Below are 20,477 nucleotides of genomic sequence, written 5' to 3' on the forward strand. Positions count from 1 at the left end.
AACAAAGTTTTCCAGATGAATCATTCATATAATTTATGCCACACAACATTTTCACCGTGTACATGATTACGGCGCGATTCACTCTTAAGAGCCTGGCAGAAGGTTCATCGAATTACCCTGCGACTAATTCTTTCCCGTTATACTTTGCCAAGAGAGCGCGAGAAAAATGCACACTTCAAGACGTTCCACGACAACTTCATTTCTCTTGTTTTATTACGATGGTCTTTTCACTCTATGCAGCGAAATATTCTGGTATTGGCAGGACAAAACTGGTGACTGAAATTTCGTGAAAAGATCTCGCCCCGACGAAATAGCCTTTCACTTATTGTCATCGCAACTCGCGTGTCATATCCGTGGCACTTTCTCCCCTACTTAGTAATAAAACAAAACAAACTGTCCTTCTTTGGACTTTTTCGATGTTCTCAGTCAATCGCATCTGGTAAGCACCCCTTCTCCACAGCAAACATTCCGAACGAGGAGACGTCAAGGGATCACCAATTTAGTAGCGTGGTGTCGGCCGTCTCTCCAGTAGCTCTATTGTATCTACTGAGTGTTCTGCCAATAAAATGCGCTCTTTGGTTCGCCTTCACAACAAGATTTTCTGTGTGTTCTTTCAAATTTAAGTTGTCCGTAATGGTAATTTCAGTCGGTTTTGCATATAGCTTAACATGTCATTATGTAGGATCAGTTGCCAGTATCCGTACAAACAAGTCACCGTCTCCAAATCATTTTGCATTTGGTTTCGATGTTCTGCTGACCTTACCTGCCGGTAAATGTCATCATTTTATACAGTCTAAAATGGCTGCTCACATTATCTAGTAAAGCAATTACGTACGTCAGGAACGGCAGAGGACCTTCAACACTTCCTCGGAGCACCATAGATGCACCTTCTGTTTTACTCGATGACTTTCCTCGAATGACTACGAACTGCGACCTTTCTGCGAGGAAATGACGAATCCAGTCGCACAACTGGGAAGGCACTCCCTGGACACGCCGTTTCAAATGGTTCAAATGCCTCTAAGCACTATGGGACTTAATATCGGAGGTCATCAGTGCCCTAGACTTAGAACTACTTAAACCTAACTAACCTAAGGCCATCACGCACATCCGTGCCCGATGCAGGATTCGAACCTGCGACCGTAGCAGCAACGCGGTTCCGGACTGAAGTGCCTAGAACCGATCGGCCACAGCGGCCGGCGACACGCAGTTCGATTACAAGTTGCATGTGAGGACCGCTCTCAAGAGCCTTCTCGAAATTCATAAATATGGAATACATTTGAGATCCTCTGTCGACAACGCTCGTTATTTGGTGTGAAAAAAGAGCTAGTTGTGCTTTACAAGAAATTTTTTCTGAACAAATCGCTTTCTTTGAGGTAACTCATTTTCGAACGGGGTATATATTCTGAAATTATTCTGCAGATTGATTCCAGTGATATGAGGCTGTCTTTCATCGCATTACTCCCATTTCCTTTCTTGAATATTGGTGTGACCCGTGCGACTTTCCTGTCTTTAGCTACGGATGTTTCTTCGTGTGAGTGGTTGTACGGGGTCCATCGGACGAGCCTTGATGCTGACTATTTACTTTACCAAAGTAGACTATTCAACAAGTAGAAGATTAATCACCTCTGAAGTATCACTGCACTGTTATGTTCCACAACGTCTGAAGCAAGAGATCAAACTGGTAACTGTATCTTTCAGCATCACTCAGTACGGCTGTAAATACACATACAGAGGCAGGCAGGTTATGTGGGGGGTCAGCATGAAAATACCACCAGCGGCTGTCTTGAGCTCCAGTGGGCAGAGTTCGGCAGTACTGTGCGACACGGCTCCGGCACGGCTGCGCCGGCCAGAGTGGTGAGGGAGGAGGGCCGACACCCGCCGTGGCTCCGCACCAGCGTTAGGAGGCAAACACAGCTCCACTGCAGAACTACGCGCGGCCAGAACCCCACAGCAGAACTAAATTAGAGTAAGGAGAGCCTTATGTGCAGCATTCAACGAATTCAGAAGTCAAATCCTGTCTACCAACTTCACAGGATGTACTGGTACCAGGAAGTTTTAGTCCCACTTTAAGTGAATAAATAGGTCGAAACCATCTGTCCACCCCAACCCCCCCTGTTTTACACTTCCCTCCACTACTAAATTGGGGATCCCTTGCTGCCTGAGAATGTGTCCTGTCAACTGATGCCTCCTTCTAGTCAGGTTGTGTCACAAATTTCTTTGCGCGGCAATTCTATTCAGTATCTCATTACTTCCGTGATCTACACATCAATTCTTGTGCATTCTTCTGTAGCACTGCAATCTAAAACCTTTGTTCCTTTTCCGTCTGAACTTTTTATCGTCGACATTTCACTTCCAGAATAGGCTACACACTAATACTGTCAGGAAAGACTTCTTAATATTTAAATTTATATTCGAATTTTAAACATTTCTCTTCTTCGGAAACGCTTTTCTCGCCCTTACCAGTGTGCATTGTATATCTTCTCTACTCTGTCTACCATCAGTTAAGCATAACTAGGAAAGGTCACCTACTACTTTTAGCGTCTCTTTTCCTAATCTAATTTCGTCAGAATCGCCTTGTTGATCTTGTATCTTCCTTCCACGACACTGTCCATTACGTTTAACTCCTCTTCCAATTCCTCAGAAAACCTCAAAACCTTGGATTACAGAGAAAAGCCCCAAATACTAAACGTCCTTTTCCAAAACTGTTTCACTGACGAATATTGGTCCGTAGTTCCGCCTTTAATAATCGCACAAACGTCAAAATAGCAGATATCGAAAGATGCGAGGATGTGATAGAAAACCAAGTGGAATCGCAAGAGAAAGTGCAACTGCGCTTTTTCTGAGAACTGTCTTGAGCCGCTATTTCGGGAACCCACACACATTGGGAATGTTTTAGACGATGAAACTACAAAGTGACCTGACGCTATAGATATTGTAACTATATGGACAGGAATTGATGATATCTATTTCAACGTAGGGACGATGGTTACTGAAGCTAATACATGCTTCACGAAGCCTAGGAGAATATCTATGATGGATATAGTAGATAGGCAGGTATTAGTATCTTGAGACAATGAATAGGCATCATTTAATTTCCATGTGATGGACGTGAAGGAATTATGGACAAGGTGTAAAATAATTGGAAATTGCGCTCTGAAGCAGTACGAGCCGAGTGAGTGGACTAAGGGCGGTTTAATCACAAAATTGCGGAAAACCCAAAGCATACAACTTCCATGTCATAACTCACTTTGCCAAGTACCTGAGAAAATTCTAATCCCACGGCACAGCTGGGGTGTGATCCAAAAGGAGAAAGTAACCTACTTCCAGCCGCTTTACGGTGTGTGGTGGAGGGTACTTTCAGCACCAGGGCCTTTCTGCGCTCCGCCGGCGCGCCGCCTTCTCTGCCGCACATGCCCCTTCCCCGCCCCCCCCCCCCCCCCATCCTCCTTCGCCCACTACTGCCAGTACTTTTCCGCGGGTGTGGCCGCACTGCGTCAGCTGCTCGGGGAAGTCCCGGCCTCTGTGGAGCCCGGGCTGGCCGCAGCGGAAGCAGGTGTCTCCACCGGCGGCAGACCGCTCTCTCCCGGCGGCTGTGTTGTGTGCCTCCCCAGTGTCCAGGCTTGCAGACACAGTGTTTACTTCCGCGCCTGTCTGCCAACAACAGGACGCCAGCCGCACCCGAGTATTCTGGCTGTTGTGTCGTTTGTGCCCCGAAAGAGGCTTCCAGCGCGGAACCTTCACTCTTGCCAGCTGAGCTAGCCGCCCACGCCTTACGACACAACTTTAAACATGTCCAGGTACGCAAGCTTCATCTGTCGTGCGTCACGAAATTAAAATGTCAGCAAGTTTTACAACAGTATACGCAACCCCGCAGCGTTCACGGTTCATTCTGTTACCTCCTTTATACGGAAGATATGCAAGCGTCACATCTGACACACTAAAGAAACTTACAAAATTGCAATTTGTGATATTTTTCCGATAGACAATCTGTTTGCGTGTGAGAAACATAACCTCAGTAGAAACGTTACCACCGATCTGTGGTTCATCTAGCTTGGAAAGAGTTTTACATTTATTGTGAAATTTATTCCCATTTCGCGAATCCGAATTGACGTCCGCTATTTGCGAAACATGAAACGTTTTGCCGGAGCGGGACTCGAACCCAAATCCCGCACAAACTTCCATGTGCCACAAACGGCTCACGTAAATCAAGATTCGTGAAATGCGAATCCATTTCGCTTTATTTACGCCGCTGTAATCGTGAGACGAGAGTGTATGCACCTCCCAAGGGCAGTGTAATGTGATACAGAGATGGTATTGACACAGCCATTGTAACCATCGAGTTCTATTTGTTTCAGAGTATCTAGGCGTTACTTTAGCTCGATTAGGGATCTAGTTGAATACACTGGAATATGCAGTTGGAACTATCGTGCATTGACGGAGACTATTGGGTTAAGATTTCCCACAGCAGTCTTGCCAGGGCGCGAACAAGCGCATACATCTGTGACGTGGCCCACTTATACTTTGATAGCGATTTGTCTCTACTTCGAAATTACGCTGTCTGCTTCGCGAGCGGTAGTTTCAACTCTCATTTGTTGCACAGAAGGACGTTTCTAAGGCAACCTGTAATTTTCTTTCATTTCCATTCCGAGCTCAGTAGCAAACTGCACTCGTGAATGACGCTAGCAGGACAGGGTCGTACACATTGATGTCTTCTGATGTCAAACGATGTGAAAACGGCGTCTTCCTTATAGGTAAAACACAGCACATGTCGATAATTTTGAAATTCGTCTCTGCTTGTACGTATTTAAACTGATGTCTGTATCACGTTTTTGTGAATAAAGTTAACACACTAGAGAGAACAAGACGGGCTTCATGTCGTACAGAGAAATGTGCCCGCCGATATGCAGCATGTAACACCATAGCTCTAATGCTCTACTGATTCATTTTGCCTTTTGTTTTATTTAATGTCAGATCGTTGAGTCTCTCTAAATGATGTTTGATTGAATCGATGACAAAATTGTATAGTCCTTTCTTTGTAAAAACTCTGATGTCATGGTTTGATTCTATGCAATGTAGTGTATCTATCATTTAAATTCTTTGTCTCATTTGGAGGGAGACAAAACTTGATGTACATAATTGTAATTTTGTTTAAATAATTTTTTGTAGAAATGTCAATATATGCTAATGTTCTGTTTTTTTAACGTTTGTTTGCTGTTATGTAAACTGCTGACCTTCACTTAGGGTTCTGAAGTTATTTCATATGCAAAAGGTGTTGTGGTTCCCCTCGGGAACGGAACTTTGTAGCACGCGCTAAACGTGGTGGGCATGGACAGAAAGGTGGAACCAAGAGTCAGTCGGGGCCGAGCTACCAAACTGTCAACTGCTCACGTAAAAGTTGTGTACTGTGCTGGTACCGAGAGAGGCTTTCCGTGGCGCTTTCCAATGCCTCGGATGGATGGATAAACAGCTGGAACTATTCTTGAATTGATATCCATCATCGCCACCAAGAAATGACAGGGTCCAGCAGTTCTACCTGCAAATCCACCTACCTACATGCAATCGCCACCACATTGCGCAGCCACTGAAAAGGAACCAAGGAATAGTAGAAGTGTATGGTGAAGGATCAGCTCACTGGATGTTTTAGTGCGGACAAATACAAGGTAACTTATACTCTAACTCTTATACCTACCTTGATTTTTTTATCCTTAGTCACACAACCTCTTAGGGTCCTTCCCATTCTAAAGTGATTACCGAGTGTCTTTATTGAAAGAACATTTGAAGCTCAGTGTTTGAGCAGAACTGAGTAATACAGTAAATAATGCTTGCTGAAAATAATTTCTCTATTAAAACTGCTTATTAAAATTTTATTGCCAACTTCTAAAGTGAAAGTCCTCAAAACTGAGGCTTATGAAGTTTGCTTAGTAAATGATGACAGTGCAGTCTGTTGAAAATCAACCAAAGGCGAGCTGTTGTCTTATAACCACATCGAGTTGTGTTCTACTGCAGTAAGAGTTGAGAACTAATACTATTGGAGGTTTACATGTTCATACTTGTTAAGACCTTGTTTCTTTAGTGTATTTAAATTGTGTTTAGTATGCTCTGCTACAGAGGTCATGATTAAGGGCACCTCTCCACTCAAAGTAGTTTCTACTATTCTTGCTATTCAAGTGAAATTGTGTACAATATTGGGTTCCTCTTGTGTATTAAAAGTGACCATTAATGGTGTAACAGGAGCAACAGTTTGTCTACTGTGCTCATGCTAGATAACGATTCATAAAAAGACCACTATCTATGAAAACAATAATTTCTTTATTCAAAAGACAGTGAGGAGTAATCTGTTAGTTAATTCCATTTAATTTTCATTTTAAGTAGAAAGGTGCTTAGTAGCGAAAGACTAAATCTACGCACAGTAACTAAATTTGCTGTGGACCATATCCATATTTCATGTCAGATAGGAATTTGTTTGAAAAGTAATATTAAATCTGTGTCCAATTTACGATTCTACAGTGAATATTAGTAGTAACGATATTGAGAGCATTCAATTTGACCAAGTCTTCAAGGTAATACTGTGTTTTGTTATGTGTTATATTTATGCAAATAGTTTGTTCTGATTTGGTAGCTCCAGCCTTAACGTGAACGTGCTGTATTCAGGTGCCAGAGTTCATTGCACTCGCGTGTGGCAAAGTATAGGCTGTGTTTGTCCAGTGAAGTTACTCACACCTACTTTCTTATACAAGAACGATAGTCTTTCTCTTGCCTAATTAGGCTGGTGACCGTTTTCTTTATTCTTTGAACAGTGTAGATCGGTAAGATATTGTTTGTTACTGTTTAAATATTTACGTAATTTTGTGTTTCACTTCCGATAAACCACCTCTGTAAGGTACAACACGGTCAACATAACAAAATTCCTGTCAGAAGGTAACACTGCTCTGCTTCTTTATACTATAATTGCTTGAATAAAAATAATTTCACTATACGAAATGCCTCCAGTTTTGAGGTTATAGTATAACAGTAGCTGTATTTGACAGAAGTGTTATACGTGGCTTTTCCGGGACAGGACTATTTGCCGTTTTCGGGCATAGTACGTAATATACCAAATTTGGTATCTGATTGCACACGCCACGTACAACCGGTTGCAGTGTTACAAGCAGCCTGTGTCGGCAGCTTCGGCAGCGTTTGGTCTGGACTGGGGATACGCCACGACGCTGCAGAAACAGTCTGTGTGCGCCTCGCGCCGCCCTGTACGAACGAAGGTGTACCACGTGTGGAGCGGCCGCCAACGGCACTCTTAAACCTCAACTCCAGAAAGTAAGTTGCTCATATACGAACGCCAATGAAGAAGAGACGAGATAATGTTTTCCTAACAGAGTATATGAATCAAAATCAACTGACAAAGTATTGGCGCATTTGTGGACGTCACGGACACGCGCACTCTGAGAATAGAGATTGGCCAGTGGCGAGTGTCTCAGAAACAGCCGTTCAGCAGCGATCCGGTAACATTCTCGCTCGCCACCCTGTCGTGACACGGGAATATTACTATCCGTGAGTTCAGCAGCGCAATTCGCCTGGAAGGGCTGAACAAACTGGCACTCGCCACCCCACTGCGTGGTTCGGCCTCTGCCAGCCCGACTGCCGTCCCTCCACTCCTGAGGGCGTGGAGCGGCTCCCACTCCCTCCCTCCCTCCCCACAGCACGCCTCTGCGCTCAGCGTCCCGGGCAGTTTCCCCGTCGGCGCTACGCGACACGGCGTTTTACCGCGGGGGAAGCTGTCAGGGCGTAGGCGGGAGCGCGCGCATTTCCCGCCGCGGGTAAATTGTTCGCACGAAGCGCTGTTCCACAGGACACTTTCTGCCGGCAGAAAACGCGCGGATTTTCGGTGGCGGAACCGCTCGACCGCGGCTGCTCGCGCACCGACTGTCAGCCTCCTGTGTGGAGCGGGGCAGGGTGGGCGAGGACGTCGTTTGGCTGTCGCTGTGCGCACTTCCGGTTCTGAAACTACACGGCTGCTCGAGCAAGAAGAGGAGGAGGACACCAACATTTTCGACGAAGAAATGGCTGCAAAGAAGAGAGGAGAGTCTCTCACCTAGAAATGTTGCCAGTTTTGGAGTGTGGTGATTTCGACAATTACCTAAGAATGGATGGAGAAACTTACCAGCACTTGCTCCCCCTTCGTGAGCCCTTTACTACAAAGACAGGAGACACAGATGGGGAGAGCTGCGGCACCGCATGAGAAATCAGCACCAACATTAAGGTACTTAGCTACTGGCCCTACATACCGTCATCTGCAGCACTGTGTTGCTATTTCACAACTGGGTCTCTCGAAAATTATGCCAGATACTTGGGCCGCAATTTTGTATGCTTTGATAAATGAACACATGGAGGTAGGTCGTAAATTTAAAAAATGTTGACGTTATATGTAGCTGTGTTTTTCCTTCCTATGTTACAGTTCCCAAGGTCTCAAGAGGGACGGATTTACAATGCAAAAGAGTTCCGAAATGTCTCGATCATATCGACGGCGAACACGTGCGCGTTTATCCTCCCTCCTCCTGGAGAGTGGCAACTACAATGGCTACTGTAACATGGTGCTGCCTGCAACGGTGAACGCAAATTACGAGTTCACTATGGAGGCTTTGGAACCAATGACGGGATACCTGATGGTGGCGTTGTGCGAAACACAGTATTTCGCAACAAACCGAAGAAAAGTAAGTTAAGAATACCGTGTGAATCTTGTGTCATAGGTCACAAACTGCCGTACGTTTTTGCAGGAGAGATGCCTTCTGCGTAAGGCACGATTTTATTGATCCCTATAGTCTCAAGGTACTAAATTCTGAGAAGGTGGTTTGCTATTATCCCCAATCCCGTTGTCTAAGAACTGTGGAGAACGTGTTTCCGACTCTCTCTCTCTTCCACATTCCAGTCCTTTAAAAAGTGATACACAAAATATGCAGAATGCGGCGCCTGGCTGCTGTGCACTCTGTAACTACTTACGACGAAGATGCGGCCAGCTCTACGCACCACCAAGCACGCTTTACGCACAAAAGCCGGAGGACGGTGCTTCTGCTGAAGTAGAGGTACCGTGTTCTGAATATTGCCACTAATGGATGCGGGGAGCAGACTGGGCAGTCGCTGGGTTTATCTACCTGTTTGCGAAGCTATAATTTCGTATTTAATACTTCTGTTAGTCTCACTTGCGTATTACGACGATATGCAGTTTAACTTGTACACGACATTTCTGAACTCTTCAAAACGGGTCATTTTCATTACTTTTTGTCTTGCGTAAGTCTCAAGATGTGTAATGTCAGCGGCTGCCCATGTTTCCAAAACAGTGACTGACCATCAACGGTTAAGCCTTAGAGGGATAAAAAAACTGAAATTTGCTATAGATTTGTATCGAACGTATGTAGCAAATACGTGCGCAAATGTTTTAATTCTGACGCCATTCAGTCCCTTCAGGAAAACTAATAACATAGTAGTCTACGCCTAGTCTTGCCGTTATTGCACTGGAAATGACAAAATTCTACCGTCGTTGTAGGCTGGACGTGAAAATTTACACTCTTCTTTAATCGTGTCATTTGAACCTCAAGTAAAGAAGTTTGTAAGTGACAGCGTAACAGTCGCCCATCCTTTCGTAACAAAGGACGCTATTAACGCCGAAGCACGATTGCTGCAAATTTTTTGCACAAAAAGCCACACAGAACTCGAGGCGTTTCGGAGATATCCCTTGTGCTTTGCTTTGTCAGCACGCCATGGACTTCTCACGCAAATTTTAACACAAGAACAGCCAAAACAAAGCACTGCAGCGTTGCATAGTACAAAAAAAAGTGTTGTGTCTGATAGCTTCCCTTTCATCAGCTAATCTCAAAGCAGGAGACGTGACGTCACAGATGAAAAGAGAAGCATGCAATATTTGATTTCACGAAGCAAAACATCACGACAAAACTTCGAGAATTCGCCTGCTGCTAATCCAGCCTTCGCCTCAGTCTAACCGAGGTGCAAGGGAGCGCAGCAGGTTCCATAAAACTGTGAAAATACTGAAATCAAGAAGGTTATATACATAGAAGAATCCTGGAGATACTAGAAGGTATCAGATAGATTATATAATGGTAAGACAGAGACTTAGGAACCAGGTTTTAAACTGTAAGACATTTCCAGGAGCAGTTGTGGACTGACCGTAAGCTATTGGTTATAAACTATAGATTAAAACTGAAGAAACTGCAGAAAGATGGGAATTTACGGAGATGGCACCTGCATAAACCGACTAAACCAGATGTTGCAGACAGTTTCAGGGAGAGCATAAGGGAACAAAGACAGGAATGGGGGAAAGATATACAGTAGAAGAAGAATGGGTAGCTCTGAGGGATGAAGTAGTGAAGGCAGCAGAGGACCAAGCAGGTAAAAAGACGAGGGTTAGTGGAAAACCTTGAGTAACAGAAGAAATATTGAATTGATGAAAGGAGAAAATATAAAAATGCAGTAAGTGAAGCAGGCAAAAAGGAATACAAACGTCTCTAAAATGAGATCCACAGGAAGTGCAAAATGGCTAAGCAGGGATGGCTAGAGGACAAATGTAAGGATGTAGAGGCTTATCTCACGAGGGGTAAGATAGACACTGCCTACAGGAAAATTAAAGAGACCTCTGGAGAAAAGAGAACCACTTGTATGAACATCAAGAGCTCAGATGGAAACCCAGTTCTAAGCAAAGAGGTGAAAGCAGGAAGGTGGAAGGAGTATATAGAGGGTCTATACGTACTTAAGGACAATATTCTGGAAATAGAAGAGAATGTAGATGAAGACGAAATGGGAGATACAATACTGCGTGAAGAGTTTGACAGAGCACTGAAAGACCTAACTCCAAACAAGGCCCCGGGAGTAGACAACATTCCATTATAACGATTGACGGCCTTGGGAGAGCCAGTCCTGACAAAACTCTACCATCTGGTGAGCAAGATGTACGAGCCAGGCGAAATACCGTCAGACTTCAAGAAGAATATAATAATTCCAATTCCAAAGAAAGCAGCTGTTGACATGTGAAAATTACCGCACTATCAGTTTAATAAGTCACAGCTGCAAAATACTAACGCGAATTCTTTAGAGACGAATGGAAAAACTGGTAGAAGCCGACCTCGGGGAAGATCAGTTTGGATTCCGTAGAAATGTTGGAACACGTGAGGCAATACTGACCTTATGACTTATTTTAGAAGCTAGATTAAGAAAAGGCAAACCTACGTTTCTAGCATTTGTAGACTTACAGAAAGACTTTGACAATGTTGGCTGGTATACTCTCTTTCAAATTCTAAAGGTGGCAGGGATAAAATACAGGGAGCGAAAGGCTATTTACAATTTATACAGAAATCAGATGGCAGTTATAAGAGTCGAGGGGCCTGAAAGGGAATCAGTGGTTGGGAAGGGAGTGAGACAGGGTTGTAGCCTCTCCCCAATGTTATTCAATCTGTATATTGAGCAAGCAGTAAAGGAAACAAAAGGAAAATTCGGAGTAGGTATTAAAATCCATGGAGAATAAACAAAATCTTTGAGGTTCGCCGATGACATAGTAAATCTGTCGGAGACAGCAAAGGCCTTGGAAGAGCAGTTGAACGGAATGGACAGTGACTTGAAATGGGGATATAAGATGAACATCAACAAAAGCAAAACGAGGATTGGAATGTAGTCGAATTAAGTTGGGTGATGCTGAGGGAATTAGATTAGGAAATGAGACAATTAAAGTAGTAAAGGAGTTTTGCGATTTGGGGAACAAAATAACTGATGAATGTCGAAGTAGAGAGGAAAGCGTTTCTGAAGAAAAGAAATTTGTTAACATCTAGTATAGATTTAAATGCCAGGAAGTCGTTTCTGAAAGTACTTGTATGGAGTGTAGCCATGTATGGAAGTGAAACGTGGACGATAAATAGTATGGACAAGAAGAGAACAGAAGCTTTCGAAATGTGGTGCGACAGAAGAATGCTGAAGATTAGATGAGTAGATCATATTGAATAGATATGGGGAGAAGAGGAGTTTGTGGCACAACTTGACTAGAAAAAAGGATCAGTTGGTAGGACATGTCCTGAGGCATCGAGGTATCACCAATTTAGTATTGGAGGGCAACGTGGAGGGTAAAAATCGTACAGGGAGACCAAGAGATGAATACACTAAGCAGATTCAGAAGGATGTAGGCTGCAGTAGGTACTGGGAGATGAAGAAGCTTGCACAGGATAGAGTAGCATGGAGAGCTGCATCAAACCAGTCTCAGGACTGAAGACCACAACAACAACAAACTGAAATGAACGCAAGTGCTGCATTTCATCGCCACAACCATGTCGGCATGCCGTCACGGGTTCTGATTCACGAGTCGATTACAGGACACACAATGCCGACACACGAAACAGCGCCCGACGATTGGCTGCTTTATAAATGAGTTAACACGTGTGATATGTTACGCATGTATGAGAGGAGTTTAGGAATGGTTTGAAATTATTCTTAACGTGTGTTCGAGGTGGACAAGTGTTCTCATTCTGAAACACAGCGTGAATACAGTGTGGCTAGTTGACACTTCTTTTTAAACAAAAGGAAGTCTCTCACGCGACTAAATGTTCGACATGCCAATCTCCCAGTGCGCGCGCATTTTTATGTGGGTGTGTGTATGTGTGTGGGGCGGGGTGACATTAGGGGAATTTATCTCAAGTGTTTGAAATGTTGCCTGAAGTTGGTTCCGGGTCGCTGAATGCCATCATTCTGAGGTACTGGGTGAATGACGACCAGGTATTTCAGCACTGTGAGTTACGTCACCTCGAGACACGCCAAGTTTCGAACTGTGATACATCCCATTTTCTTAGCAATCACGGAGACAACAAGAAGAACTGCACCACAAGATGATTATTTCTACACCAAGCCAGGTATTTCCATCGCAGCTCTTCAACAAATATCAGAACAACCATCAGACTTCATAAAACCATACTCAACATTAATTTCAATAAACTATGTTTGGCTTATAAAATTGTACCTAACTATATAACAATAACTGTAAACAACATGTCACCAGCAGCACAGCAGACAAAACGTGAGGCAGAAATCACGTGAATAAAGCAAGAAATCCGGTCTTTGTATTCCAAAAAACTGACTCTGAATATTGAATTATACAGATTGCATATAGAACTAGCTAACCACATAATGAACTAATGTACAGGGTTAGAGCATACACAGATACCATAATAGGCAGGAAACAGACAATCCAACAAAAGAAACTCGCAAGAATGTTACATCACACAAACACCCACTAATACCACCACCAATACAACAAACACACCTTTCACAAAACAGTGATTAATCTAACGGACATAAAACTATCTGAACAAGAAAGCAGCCTACTTGAAAAGATTCCCAAACATAACATTAACACAGTGGTGTCACACAGGACAGTAGAAAATATCATAACAGCAACTGAAAACATCATAAAGCAACAAGAAAGGCTAAACACACCTGTATTCAATGCAAACCTAACAAGAGAACTAATTGCTGAGGAAATAAGAAACATAATCAAAGAGAACAAAACCACCATAAAAGAAAACACTAGGACTCCTGAAGAAAAAGCCTACAGAATGCTACAGAATAAATTAACACAAGAAAATGCCATCATCACAAAATCTGACAAAGGTAATTCAATAGTAGTCATACAAACAGGAATACATTCACAAAAGATTAGAATTCATCCAAAGCAACAACATCACAGAATTAACCAGTGACCCAACAAACTGATACCAAAGTGAGTTACAGAAAACCCTGAGAAACAAAAACAAATTTTCACAGAAACACAGATTAAAAAAATGATACATAAAAATCCCAAGGCCCCCACCCTAAAATCATTACCTAAAGTTCACAAACCCGGAATACCCATATGTCTATTAATAAACTTCACCAAAGACCCAAAATACCACTTAGCCAAACACACACACACACACACACACACACACACACACACACTCTGCTACAGACAATATACAAATACACTGACAACAGATGTCTTAGAAAAAGTAAGAAATGAAAACATACCAAACACGGCAACATTGGTTTCATTTGATATAATTTCAATGTACACACACCCCAACAGAAGAAACCATCAACATAATAGAAAGAAACCTCCAACTGCAAGGAAACATACCCACAACAAACAAAAAAGAAATATTAGCCATACTCAGGCTCATCACAGAACAAAACTACTTCACATTCAACAACAGATTTTACTCTCAACATGATGGACTACCCATGGGATACCCAATCAGTGGCCTCCTAGCTGACATTTTCCTCAGTCAGATAGAAAAACAAATCTTTGACAAAATAGTAATACCAAAACAGTACAAAATAATATATTGGTACAGACACATAGATGACAATTTGCTTAATAGATGAACCATTGTCCCGCATAAAAGAACTTCATGATAACATAAACTCCATCCATCCACAAATACAATTCACCATAGAAACACAAACAGACGAAAAACTTAAATTCTTAGATCTCACTGTACACAAGAGAAACAACAAACATGAATTCACAATCTAAAGAAAACCCAAACTCACCAGCACCATTATTCATAACCAATCCAATCACCCCATATCTCACAAAAAAGCCAGCTTCAGATATTTACTTCACAGGCTGAACAAAATACCCACAAACAAGCGTGACTACACACAAGAACTGAACACGATACAGCAAATTGCAAAGGAGAATGGATTTGATGCGAAGAGAGTAGACAAAATAAACCAGAAAATACAAAAGCAAACAGCACATAACCATCAAACACACACACATACAAACACAACTCACCACACAACAAATCAGCAGACAGTAAGCAACAAATGGCACATAATGACTTACAACAACAAGGTCACACACAGGGTGGGTAATATACTGAAGAAACAAGGACTCAACGTAGCATACAGAACCAACTAGACAATACAGAGCAGACTCTGAAGAAATACCACCAACACGGCCAATTTAGTTGCAACTGCTGTCAATCTGTATATGTGGGCCAAACATGCAGGACCTTCAGGACCAGATATAATGAACACCTCAGAGCACTGAAAAGCAACAGCACACACTCAACATTTGCAGACCACCTGGTAGCACACAACCACCACCCAACAACTGACCTTCACATCCTAAAAACTAGCAGCAGCCTATACCAAAAATTAGCACATCCAAAAATCAAGAGCCCAAGGCAGTAAAGTACTCAATGAATACACATCACTGTGCAACAAAACCCTCTTCGCTACAATAGAAGAACTATACAAATAACACACACACACACACACACACACACAAAATATCCTCTCTCTCTCTCTCTCTCTCTCTCTCTATCTCTCTCTCTCTGCCCCAGTACTCATCACACGCACACACACACACACACACACAAAATATCCTCTCTCTCTCTCTCTCTCTCTCTCTGTCTCTCTCTCTCTCTCTCTGCCCCAGTACTCATCACACACACACACACACACACACACACACACACACACCACTAACGCCAAATGCAATTGAAGCTCGCGCGCCTCACCCAGCAGAACACGCTACGAAACAAATGAACGCCACACAGCCACAACAACACGTAATGGCAGCGAAAACTCCGCCCATGTTTTGACAAACTGCATTGCCACGCGAACACAGGCACATAAGTAAGCCTATTTACTTCGCCAACAATACTGGGAAGCGTACCACAACTTCAAAACTGTAAGTTACGGAAAGAAAACGTGATACAGTCTTATTTCCGTTCGTAAATGCATAACAAACAAAAAATAAATTACGTTTTGCTGTTTGCAGATGACAAGTTGTATATTGTGTAGCAGAACAGCTGCCAAAATAAGTGGACAATAATATCATGTAACGTATGTTACTCATGATTACACCCACTTTTCGCCAATTAAGTTATAAATGCAACTTTTACATAACGCTGTAAACGACACAAATATTAATATGTTAAGAACAAATTTACAGTTAAAAATAGAAATAGAACCCACTGACTAAAGCACAAAAGTGCTGAAACATGTATGGGTGAAACAAAGAAAAAAGGTGTCTTGCATAAGGCGGAACTTCTCATCCCAATTTCTTAGCAAGCATGGAGACAACAAGAAGAGCTGCACCACAAGATGATTACGTGATACTTTTCTTACTGCGTGGCAGATTATACCTCTTAATCAGTACATTACAACATTTTTGACGTTTAAAGTCGGCCGAAGGAACCGAAATACGGAAAAAAAAAATTGCAACCTGGAATCGCCCATGGCTGGGGGGGGGGGGGGGGGGGGGACTAGAGGTCCAGCGTTCCAGGTAGCCACGGCTGCTGGACAGGAGGCAAAGGCGTAGGGCGCGGTGTCGCACTGAAACTCACTCCGTCCCAAGTGATGACTTCGATGATTTTCGCATACTTGCGTTCTACGAACACTGGTTGTTTCTTTGCAGTGACGTAATCAGGAACGCGTCGGTTCCGTTTCCGACAATGTGGCACGAGAATTCTGTAGGAATCTACACGGGCACATCGAAACACCGCCCAACTGATTGTGGCGCTGTTTTCCGTTCGTTTCGCGTTATTCTCGCTCAAGTTATCTGCGATTAAACGACTGTAACGAGGCGATAACGAGTAATAAAATACTAAACACTGGACACGCTAAAGTAGCACACTATTCACCAGTCGAACCGACCCTAATTTTTTAAGGTAAGACACGGGAGGAGTTTCTTGACGCTGCTCTGTCGCGAGTCACGCGACAGACGAGAGAAAAGCGTCCAGAACAACACCCGCCGCTTCCGAGTAATCCAGCAGAGTCCAGCAGGGCCCAACTGCCCGCCTCACCTTCCTCTGGTGTTGTCGCCGAGCGGCACGACTAGACGGACGGAAAGCTGCTGGAAGCCCGGCTGCGCCGTCAGAACTGAGCCGCTGTCCAGCAGCCGAGCGCCGCCTCTCCGGCGACTGTTCCAGAACTGGCGGGGCGGCGGCTCTGACGTCACGTGACCCCCTTCCCCCCTCCTCTACCGCCGCCAGCCGTGGCCTTCGCGCCTCGTGCAGCTTTTTATTTCTTTTTTCCGAGAAGCGAGCACACGCAACGCTTCCTGCCGCAGAACGCCGCATTCCGAATAAAAAATTCCGTCCGCCGCTTGACTCCACAACCGCTCAGCCTCGCTCACTCACGAGACTGAGATCGTAAGCGCCTGCTTTAATACCTCGAGGCCCTACTTTGCAATTTAATGCAAACCATGCTCTAACAGTCCACCCCCCTTTTTGGTCAATACAGAAATTACCTACACAGCGCCGTATGTGTAAATCGGATACGATCGTCAAGGCTACAGCAATTCATAGACTCAGAGTGTATCCTTAAACACATTACATGCACTTCCGGCATTACAAGTCCTTTTAACTCTAAATGGTCGCCGCTTGCATTTCCCACAGTTATTTTGATTACAGTCTTGCACAGAATGCAGCACATAGCGTAATTAATTCGTATGATCTGGCCATTCATTTTAGCGATTCAGTTGACTGTGTACTGCTCTGGTATCCATGCAGGTGCTTCAATTTTTCTGTCTGCTCCCTTGTGGTGGGCCAAGTGCGGCGGCCGCAACGGTTATTTTGTGGCAGCAGTGTCTGCAGTACGTCATTTCCGCACAGCTTATTTATCAAAGTTTGTAATAAGAGGGCGTTATCTGTGCCGTCATTGGCTCAGGCTATTGCCGTATTCGGTTTTACACTATCGGCGCTTTGGTGCCACATTTACTGCCTTTATATCGAAACTTAGGTCCAAAGAAAAAAATCCACCAAACACTTAATATACCTGCGCAATTTCTTACAAAACAACAACGCAAGAATATCGTTATACCAAAACGCCATCTCCACAAGCTGAGTCTCAGTCTAGCGTCAAACACCAAGTTTAATTTCTGCCACTTCAGTGTAACTGCAGTACGGTCAACAATGTAGGTCACCACACGAAAGTGTTAAAGCCGTAGTAGTTTTGTATAGTCCTGTCTGAAAAATTTCGTTCCAGAAAAGCCACGTTTATAAACTTTTGCATCAATTGGAAACACTGTACTATTCGTCATGTAAGGAGTGGGTATTGCATCTCATACTGTGAGAACAGACCCTACCACACCAATTACTACACTTTTTTCAAGACCTTCCCAGTGACCTCTGCTCGTGTTCAGACAGTATCTGACTGCCGTGTCCTCTACTGAGTCCTGACTACTGGACCGACGTAAGGGGTCGTGGGTTCTCTCCCAGCAGTTGCTTTCCTGCTCAGAAATCCGCGCCCCGCCGTGGTGTGTCAGAACGTGGCGGTATCTGCTGGACCGCGGCCACACAGGACGGGCCTGGGAATTATTTTTGCATTTTTCATTATTATTCACTATCGTTGTTGGTTCGAGTATTTAGCTTTGCTGCCACTCGTTCTCGGCCGACGATAAACTGCTACAAAGATAATAAACCTCAAATGAAGATTTCATTAATAAAAAATTAAAAATCACCTCCCTCATATTCATTTCAAGTAAACAATTTTTCCCTCATTAATGTCGAGTCGAATAGAAAAAACTTAAATAACATTTTTAAAGACACCTAGGAAACAGAGATTACAAAGACGATAGTAATTCTCTTTTACCCGCATTAGAGAGTAACGGTCCACAAATACAACTTGCATGTTTTACGTCTATCTAGGTGGAAATGATCGCTTGCATATTTTTTGTGTAAATAATAGAAAGAGCAAATAATCTGTACAGCCAACAGGTATAAAGAAATATGCAGTACTAATTGTCTTAATAGGAAAAGAAAAAGAAACAGCTGTTTGAAACTGATAAATACGGAAACTAAAATTGCACCTCTGACTTGGCAATTAACTTGCTGGCTTGGAGTTGGAAAAATGTACAAGACAAAAGGACGAAGGCATCAAGGTCGAGGGCATATTTTATTGAACTGTAAGTAGAACAATACTTGATATCACGATATTTCACTAACTATTCAGCATTTCTAACCGTAAACAAACGAGTGACTGAATCATTCGTGAGTGGTAACGAAAATTAGTTACATTATCTGTACAAGCCACCGCTATAATGACTGACCAACTGCCCTTAAAAGAGCGTCACATCACCAACTGTGGCATTTCGAAACTTTTAATCGGAATATTACGCAAGGAAAGGAACCACACTTCAATGATACTGTAAGTGGACTATTGGTCGGTAAGACGTCAATTACAAGTTATTGAATACCAATACTGATGGCTCACCATACGCTAGGTATTTACGTGTTACAGAACACTGGTATATAAATCCCTCAGCATTATTTTGCAAGAAGAATGAAGCCATTGGTGCAGTGGTTTTTCATACTCGAGTCTGCACATAATGTACTTCTAGATCTAATTTTGGAATTCAAAGACTTTACACGCAACATCTTAACGCTACCTGGATGTTTGTATATGGACACGTCAGTGAGACGCGAAATTGCGCAGGTTGCATGTACGTACATAATTAAATTGTGTACCACAAAGGAGTAATATGGGTCCGATAAACGTAAGCATATACTCACAGTGTACGTACGCAATCGTTGATTGCCTACGGGAAGATTCCCGACAGTAACGTACACAGTCTATGTACTGATATTAAAGTAGTGCATTGAGTGTTAAGCACAGTGTGGTCAGGAACTACCGAAGTGGTAGTACATTCTGTGAATTATGTATCAGGCACTGCAGTGATTAATTACAGAGACACAGAAATACTTTGATTGTAAACATTGTCACGGGTATCCTTGAAGGCAGATTGTGTGTTCTGAAATTATTTAGATCATTGAAAGAATTCGTAAATACATTTTTGTCAAGAGATCTGAGTAAAAATCAAAATAATTCTTGGCCTTACATAGTACCAGCAAGCGGATCGAAATCACCAGTTGATCCGCTCAGTGGCGTTACCGGCGTAGAAACAAAGGACGATAGATAGAAGGCGGAATACAGATATACCATAAATGAATGACTCGTTTCCCGAATTCTAAATTTTCCGAAGTATTACGTGTACAAATATGATTGGATAGCATTAAGAATTCAGCGCCTTGCCAAAATGCCGACAAGGAAACGAGAGACTGTTCGCGTGTTGTGAGATGCGAGGTATCTGACCAAATGTGGCAGCTGCAGCCGTTGAGGGGGGGTGAACGAGATTTTTGTACGCAATCCAAAAACGTCAACAGCAGGCGCAAGCCGGGAACTCTAAATACGGCAGCAAAGTGTGTGGAAGACCGTGCGTCGGCGGCAACACTTGGAACCACACCGTCTGCATCTCGCACAACAAGTAAAAGCTGAATGTTACGGCCGGCGCCTTCAGATCTGCGCCACAGTTGCTGATATTCGGCAACGAAGCAATTAACACTTACCTGGAAAAGTTTATCTGCGCAATGTGAGAGTGTGGCGTACTGAAAGTCCTCATGAGATTGCCTCTCTCGAACGACGTCCGCCGAGGGTTAATGTTTCCT

The 20,477-nt window shown here is 43.3% G+C and overlaps 1 protein-coding gene across 1 annotated transcript in view; it reads right to left on the minus strand.

The window, feature by feature from the left end:
* The window catches only part of LOC126108150 (protein maternal effect lethal 26-like), a 119,852-nt gene that overhangs the window by 62,615 nt on the left and 36,760 nt on the right, over positions 1–20,477 (minus strand). The gene's annotated exons all lie outside the window — the stretch shown is intronic.

Source organism: Schistocerca cancellata, chromosome 11 (assembly GCF_023864275.1).
Source record: "Schistocerca cancellata isolate TAMUIC-IGC-003103 chromosome 11, iqSchCanc2.1, whole genome shotgun sequence".
NCBI classification, from domain to species: domain Eukaryota; kingdom Metazoa; phylum Arthropoda; class Insecta; order Orthoptera; family Acrididae; genus Schistocerca; species Schistocerca cancellata.